The sequence below is a fragment of the Lissotriton vulgaris genome, chromosome 7 (genome assembly GCF_964263255.1).
Source record: "Lissotriton vulgaris chromosome 7, aLisVul1.2, whole genome shotgun sequence".
In the NCBI taxonomy this organism is placed as follows: Eukaryota; Metazoa; Chordata; class Amphibia; order Caudata; family Salamandridae; genus Lissotriton; species Lissotriton vulgaris.
The window spans coordinates 1,408,212,589-1,408,220,945 of NC_141695.1; positions in this window are offsets into that span (position 1 = coordinate 1,408,212,589).

The following is an 8,357-nucleotide window of genomic DNA, read 5'->3' on the forward strand; positions in this document are numbered from 1 at the left end:
ACTGTTTCTCAAATATACAATTGTATTTTTTAAACACAATATTATCAATTAATTTGGAATGAACAGCAACATTTTCGTTCATTGTACTCACCCAAGTATTTTGTTTATGTTGATCACTGCACACTTCGTCGTGCGAGTCACTGTATCTTTAAATGTATGAGGAACTGGCAAAAGGTCATGTGACTAAGACCTCACCAGAGGTTGAAACAAATCTTGTTCGCCAAATAAACCCATAAGATTATCACCTCAAACCGGAGTGGCTCGCTTTTTCCTGCCAGGAACACAGGGATTCTCGTATACACATATATATATTGAGAAAGAATACGGAGGTATTCGAAACGCGTCTGACAACTTAAAATAAAGACCTGCTAATCCACGAAAATTGGAGTCTGTATTTCGTTCCTTTGGCTGTGTTCCGGCTGGGCACTGCAGAGGGGAATTGGAGATATTCTCATATATATATATATATTTATATATATATATATATATATATATATATTGACGCTCAGAACTCCCCTAGTTACACAGGAAGAATGCAGCACTCGCAGTCCAAGAGTCAAGCAAAAGTCTTTAATCAAGGGGAACGGGTAAGCACAGACGCGTTTCGGCGTGAGCCTTCGTCAGTGTGTCACTAGTCAGTATCATACATCCCATTAAAATAAACAAAGTCTTGAGTACTGACATTGACATAAGCATAGGACTACACCCCATTGTGGCCGCTGTGGGCACCATATTGGAAGGGTGTTCTATCCAAGTGTGGGACTTATCTAATACATACATGGTGTTCTCACGTTTGAAAATAAAGCCGTGGATCGGCTAATGTCCTATGGTATTATGTACAATGCCATATTTACAAGTAAATTTACAAACAAACAGTGCACATCTCAGCAAAAGTCTTTAGACACGTTGAAAGAGTGTTGTTACCCTTCATGTAGAAATCATTCACAATTCATTATTCGAATTCAGCATGAACAGTGAGAACTATTGTTCCATGGAATGCTAGACAGAAGGGTGCTCTTACAAGTTAGTGAGTCAGCAAAGGAAAAATCTATACAAGGTATATATATACAAAGGAAGCAAAAAAGCAAAAAAGCAGAAAAGAGGCACCATCCGGTGGGTATGTAAATGGGTAGTAGTACTAATCAAAATGAACCTCACACATTAGGTCATGATTTGCATTAGCTATTACTGTACATATATAAGCATGAATTGCTATCTACATATCTACATATTTACATATTTCCACACCTATGGTAACCTATCATCATCTGCAGATGAGTGTCACAGTTGATATTTTGCTTAAAAGGAAATTCGAAATCAGAATTCAAAGTTTCAGGTTTTCAAAAATTCAAGAATCTTGGTCGGGAACAGAACCAGGATTTGAGTAATATGGTAAAAACATCATAGAAAACCTCACTTCCCCAGATGGCATGCTAATTCCTCCCCGCTATTGAGTCCCCCCGGATGTTTCGTGGCAAGATCTATAATGTATCTGGACTCAAGTCTGCGGAGTCTCCTTAGCCTGTCTCCTCCTCTTACATTGGGTGGAACAATGTCCAATCCAAAGAATCGGAGTAGTTTGCGGTCTTTGCTGTGTTCACTGAAAAAAACATAGGTTATAGACCATATATAGTTAGGGATTAGCATTTACAAAACCTTATTTTACTCACACAAAACCATTGCAATTCGCATATATAGTTAGTTGCACTAACTATATATCGTGCACCCGCAATCCACTGCTGATGATGTCACATATTACATCATTCATGACATGGTCAGTGACATCACTGATGACATCACTGATGACATCTCAAATGACATCAATGATGACATCACTGATGACATCTCAAATGACATCACTGATGACATCACTGATGACATCCTATTTGACATTACTGATCACATCACTGATGATATCATTTATGTGATAATACAATGAACCTTTTAACTACTAGGACGAACTACTGACCCGTACTGGTATGAAAGTCCTTGGGTACGAAATATATGTGAGGTATTATCTAGAATCTCATGCTGCTAAGCTGAGCTGCTGCCGGAGTCGGGGAGTAAAGCGTGAGCCAAAACTGTGTGTCATATGCTGTGAAGTCATGTGCTCTGGCCTCTGTGCCACATCTGTGCAAATAGTGGCCGCATGTAGTTATAGCTACTTGGATGAACTTTTGTTTAGAACATTGTAGCTTGTGTATGGTGCTTAGGTGGTGTTGTATAGGGAGTGCGAAAGTAAATCAATACAGTATTTATAAAGAGCAATCTACTCACTCCTATGGGTGAGTAGAGCTGGGGATCAAAGCGAGAGGTCTGTGCTGCAAAATGAGATGGTCTGGCCGCTACGCCACACCTGTGTGGAGAATACATTTTGGCATGGGTGCAGGAGTTGGCGTTATATGGTCCTAAAATAGCTGGCCTAAGTTGTAAGTTATAGGGTGGCTCTAAAAAGAGCCCTTGTGTTCATTAGTTGGAGCTACTTATAAGTGCGGATGCACAGCTTCAAGTTATTCAAGAAAACTCGGTTTCCCTGATCTGTGAAGTGTATTCCATCACTTCTGTTTATATCTGCCATATCAAAACATATGTTGTTGTTGTAGATGGCGCCCATTTTGTGGTGTCTGAGGTATATATATATACATATTTTGTTTACTTTTTTCCGACATTTTTCAATCTGAGGACAAAATTGTTTGGACCATTTCCACTTTTGTCTTTGGCATATATTGGAATAAACAAAGACAGGTTGAGGCAAAAGTAACATCAATTGTCCAAAGGTGTCCTTCATAAGCATTTCCAAACCTACCCAAGTCAGTGTGCCTAGGTCGTTTCCACCACAGTGCACAATGTTGAGGTTAGGGTGTTGGAGATGCAAACAGGTTTTAACCAAAGGCAACAATTGGTGCCACTTCAATCCTCTTTGTCTAAACCATGTAATGTCCACATTTTGTAAACCTAGGTCTAAGTCAATACGTCTCTGTTCTGCATTCTTGTTGCACCAGAAAACATAGCTATGTCCTACGATCCACACTAGCATTTTGAAGGTATGGCTGGAAGGTATGGAAAGATGTCTGTAGCTCATGCAGTTCCTTCATAGAATAAGAGATATGTTTAAAGATGGGGAACTAGTTTCTTTTCGCATACAAAATGGTACCTGATTCGGAGATGAAAAGCATTGTTTTTTAAAAGTAGGGTGCACATTCATTTTGTGGGAAAGTATCTTTGTGGTTGGTTAAGAAAAAGCAGTTTGCATGTGGAGTACATATTATAGGATAACATTTGCTCAACTCAACCACACCTGCTACTTGCATTTGGAAGGCACTGTTCAAACTTAAAACAATCGTGAACTTTTAACCTGCATGTGCTGTTAAATGTTCGAGAAAATGTTGTAAAAAAATATTGTTAGGTTTAAAAAAAATATGAACTTTTAACCTCCAGGTGTTGTAGAATGTTCTAGAAAGTGTGTTGATAGAATACATTGCATTTCTGACTTCAATGTGTACTTGAATATTTAAAAAAACTGTTCATGTGGACAAGTAGAAAGACAGTAATAGAGAGAAGTTTTAAAAGCTAAAAGAATCAAGGAACTATTGTAATTTGTTCTTGATTACCTACTTATGTTTTCACAAGGGGACACAGTTCCTAATGGCAAGGTGCAAAAAGTCATCCAAGCCTAAGGGTGCAAATAGTCACCCATGCAATGGAAAAAGGAAGGTGAAAAAAGTAAAGGGAGAATACAAAAGATCCCTAGGTAAATAGAGCCCGCTGATACAGTGGGAAAACCACTTGTTGTCCTCTGTTGCCCTCACACACCCCAAGAGTGTCATGCTTCATCATCTGGCGGTTGCTCCTCGTAGGGCCGGCGCTGCAATTCCCTGCGGGTCCCTCGAAGGGTCTCTTTATCGGAGATCTTTTTAAGGACTGCCGGATGGTGCATGCGGGTGTGTGGGGTGTGGGCCCAGGGAGGGTGATAAAGGTGCGTGCAAAGTGGAAAAAGGTTTTTTAATAAAGGGTAAACACGCAGCAAATGTATAGATTGTAAACCCTTGGTAGATAAACTACTTGAAAAAAATCTTGCCCCGGAGGCACACTATGCCCGGGTGTCTAAAGGTCATAGGTCAACATGTTTCGCGCCTGTGTCGCCATAAGGGTCGTTGGCGCTTCTTCAGGACCAGAGCAATTATGATATATAAAGTGCACGTGAAAACAAGTGTATAACTAGACCCTCTAAATAAAACTGGGCGGAGCAGGAACCTGTATACCTATGATATGGCTACAGCTGCATGATGAAAAAAACGCTCCTGATGGGAACCTCGCAATGTTACGAAGGAACCTTCACTGGGGAGGTCAAGCACCACCCGCACATTACCGGGAATGTTACCGGGGTGCTGTCGCATTCACACCTACCCCCTCCAGTCGCCAGTAGGTAGTTATCACTGCTAACAGTCTGAAAGTGCAATGTTGCTCAGAGTGGCATGGTGCTGATATGATATGGTGCTACACTTGTGTATGAAACCGAGAGTCTAAACCGTGAGGTCATTGCTGTAAAGTGATGTGGTCTGGGGATTGTAGCATACATGTGCAAGTAGCGTTAGTAGTTGTTTATACCATACAGGGAGTGGGAAGCGAACTACTGACCCCTACTGTGTGTTGATAGTATACCGGAAGCGGGAAGTGAAGTAGTTAAGCCTACCGGTGTGAAGACTTGGGGATGAAACCGAGTTGATTGCTGTAATGTGATGGGCTCTGGGTGCTTTAGGATACTAGCCGCTGTAGTATAAATATGTGTAAGTAGTGTTAGGATGCCTTTATAATATATAGGGAGTGGAAAGCGAACTACTCAACCCTACTGGTGTGAAGACTCAGGGATTAAACCGTGAGCCTAAATTGTGAGCTCATTGCTATAAAGTGGTGCTCTGGGAGCTGTAGCATACCTGTGGAAGAAGTGTTAGTTTATGTTTTTACAATATAGGGAGTGGGAAGCGGAAGACTTACCCCTATCGGTCTCAAGACTCGTGGATGAAACCATGCACTCATTGCTGTAAAGTCATGTGCTCTGTGTAGTATTCCAATATAATTCATAGTAGAATGTTAGTATGTAATTCTACTAGAATCTAAGTATGTAATGTTAGAATTTAGGGCTGTCATGAGGGGAACCTTGCTGGATTAGACGGTTGCTTTGATGTCTGCTCCTGTTGGTGGTTGTTTCAGGTGTCTTGTTTTCTTGTAATAAATCTACTTATTGGATCCACTGCTGTCTGCCTCTTCACTACATAAATTTGGTGACGAGTGGGAGAAGGCAAAAAGAAGACACCACTCAGCAATATTTCAAAATTGCTTGTGTTGTGCTGAAGACCCGTTTTCTTTGTGTAGCTGTTTCTATTCATGCCAGGGTCGTCGGCTCATTGAACTATGTCATCCGACTTCTGGAAGGATTTATATTTTTAGATTTTGCTCTTCCTCTGCTTCTTTACTACATTCTGGTCACTGTACTACACGTGTGTAAGTAGTGTTAGTATGCGTTTATACTAAAAAATGCATCATGGTCCTAGGGAGGATGACCTCTCAGGTGCAGCTCATACAATGTCCCGGGGTGTGCATTCGCAGGACATTTGTATTTGCTATTAGAGGGTGGTGCATGGCTTCCACCCTGTGATAGCAAATACTTGTTCGACTACTTGAAACGAGAGGAGGAAAACCTCGTATCACTGTAATCGAGGGGATGCGGATGGTAAAAATGGAGTGAAAAGAACAAAAAAAGCGGGGTCTCACCCGTTCTTTTAAATGAGGCCCCTGATGGGTAATGTTCCATGGTCAATCCAATTATTATATTGCTGTGTCTCTTTAGGACTGGGGATCTTAATGTCACATGTAAATTAGGCACGGAAGGGCACAGAGACTTTTGCGACCTAGGAAAGCGCCACCTTCCCGTGTATTGTTTACTAATTGTTTGGGGGTTAAAGGCCAACTGAAGTACAGGGATCGCCACACTACGGGTCTTTATTTAAATATGCAGGATGGGCCTCAGCAGTCCTTGAAGCCTTGGTGGTCCTTGGCAGTGCCTTATTTGTTCTATATTCACACAGGCAGTACTTATGGCGCCGGGACACTCTGAGTAGCCGTGCGCTTTAGAAATGCAGTATAACATAACTAAACATAACATAACATAAAGTGATACACTCATAGAACTCTTGCAGTTGTACAATTACCCAGGCTTCATTTGTCTAATAGTCAGTTAGATTATGTTTGGTACGTGCACTCTAATATTTTAAAAATATATATTTTTATTATAAGAACAAGCTCCATACAGTAGCACATCAGTAGACTTCGGGAGTTCATTTGGATTTACAAAGAAAATCAAGCATACAATCATGATAAAACATAAGGATCTGTGCACACAAATTCAAGTCCTGGAAAAACATATATGCATTAACGGGATCGCCCCCTTGGGTGGCCTACAAAAAAAGGGAGGGGTCACCCTCAGCACACCGTCCGCAGTCCACTTTACCCCCTTCCCCCTCCAGGCTCATGGCGCACCCATGCCGAGCGGCCGTGATCGATCAGTCGGTCGAAGGAGACCGGGCCATCCACTGCAGCAACAACAACAATATCCCCCGAGGGATGAACTTTATAGATTAATTCGGAGTAGCCCCAGATTGGGTATCCCACACCTCCCCCCTATATCGCCTCCACGCCCCCCATATTTTCTCCCACTTCCTGGGTCAGCCTAGGCTAGTGTAGATGACCTTCTCCGCTCACTGGCACCAGTCCAGGTCCCTCTCCCACTTTTCCACCGTTGGCAGGAGATCACTCCCCAACAATCTAGCTATATTCCTTTTGGCAACCATACTTGAGAAAAGGCCAACCATTGTTTATCCCACTTAGGCCAAGTGACGTCGCTCGTCACCCCCAGGACATGCCATCTAGCCTCTAGCGGGACTTCTGCACCCACTACTTCTGACATAATGTCTGGCAGTCTGGACCAATAAGCCCGGACTCTGGCGCACTCCCACAGTATATGAAAGAGTCCTCCTCCCCACACCCCCTTAAGCAGAACCGCGAGTCAACGTACCCAATCCTATACTGTACGGTGCGTGGGGTGTACGAGCGATGCAAAATGAGTAACTGGACCAGTCTGAACCTAGCTCGTACTGCCACTTCCCGGGGACATTGGAGGGCCTCCCCCCAGTCGTCATCCTCTAACAATACAACGTCCGACTTCCAATTTTCCCTCAGAGGACCTAGTGGGTCTGCCAAATTGTTGATGAGCTTCCTATATGTGAGGGAGATAGCCTTATCCATCATGAGGTCCATCAACAACCTGTCCTCCAGTGGGGCATAATATGGCAGTTGCTCCCCCTGACTCAGGTGTTTATGTAGAGCATGTCGAAGCTGCTGATAGTGTAGAAACTCCCCCCTCCCCAGGTGAAAGTCCGCCTGCAAGGTGTCAAATCCCATCATACCCCCCCTTTTCCAAATATCCCCCAGTACGTCAATACCAATGAGGCTTCACCTGCGAGGACCCCAAAGTTTTGCCACCTCCGGAAGGAAGTTCCCATGCCACAACGGGGTTTGCGCTGTTAGCTTTGCCCCCCAGCCTAGTGCCTTCGTGGCCCGCTTCCAAACCTCTACTACCGCCTCCGTTTGGGGCGGCAACGGCAGATGACGCCTACCCCTCGTATAGAGAGCAGCTAGATATGTGTTTGCACCAAAGGCCATTCGGTCAACTCTGTATGCCGGCTCCTCCAGCGGGGCAAACACCCACCCATTAATGTTGATCAGCTGTGTTGCCCAATAGTAAAGACGGACATCTGGAACCGCATGTCCCCCTTCATATGGCCCGCTGTAGTTTCTTGAGAGCTATTCTTGGGCAACCCCCACTCCATAACAGGGAGCGCAGCTCCGACTCAACCACTTTGAAAAAATTCTCAGGGACTGGGAAGGGCGTGCTCTGAAGTATATATAGAAGCCGTGGCAGGGCCATCATCTTAAATAAAACAGCGCGCCCCATCAAGGAGAGCAGTAGGGTTTTCCAATGCTCCACGTCTCCACGTAGCAGCTCCAGCTGGGCCGAGACGTTCAAATGTAGGAATTCTGCTTCCGACCTTGTCACCCAAACACCCAAATACCGAAAAGTCTCCTTCCAGACGAGACCCCCACAATTCTCAGCTAAATGTGGCTGCGGCCCCGTCAGTACGTTGCCAAGGGATTTGCCCCAATAAATACGATAGCCAGAGTACTCGCCAAATTGTCGCAAAATAACCATTAACCTCTGGATGGAGGCAGCTGGAAACTGCACATACACCAAGACGTCATCCGCATATAATGATATGCGTTCCTCCCAGCCCCCCTTCAGA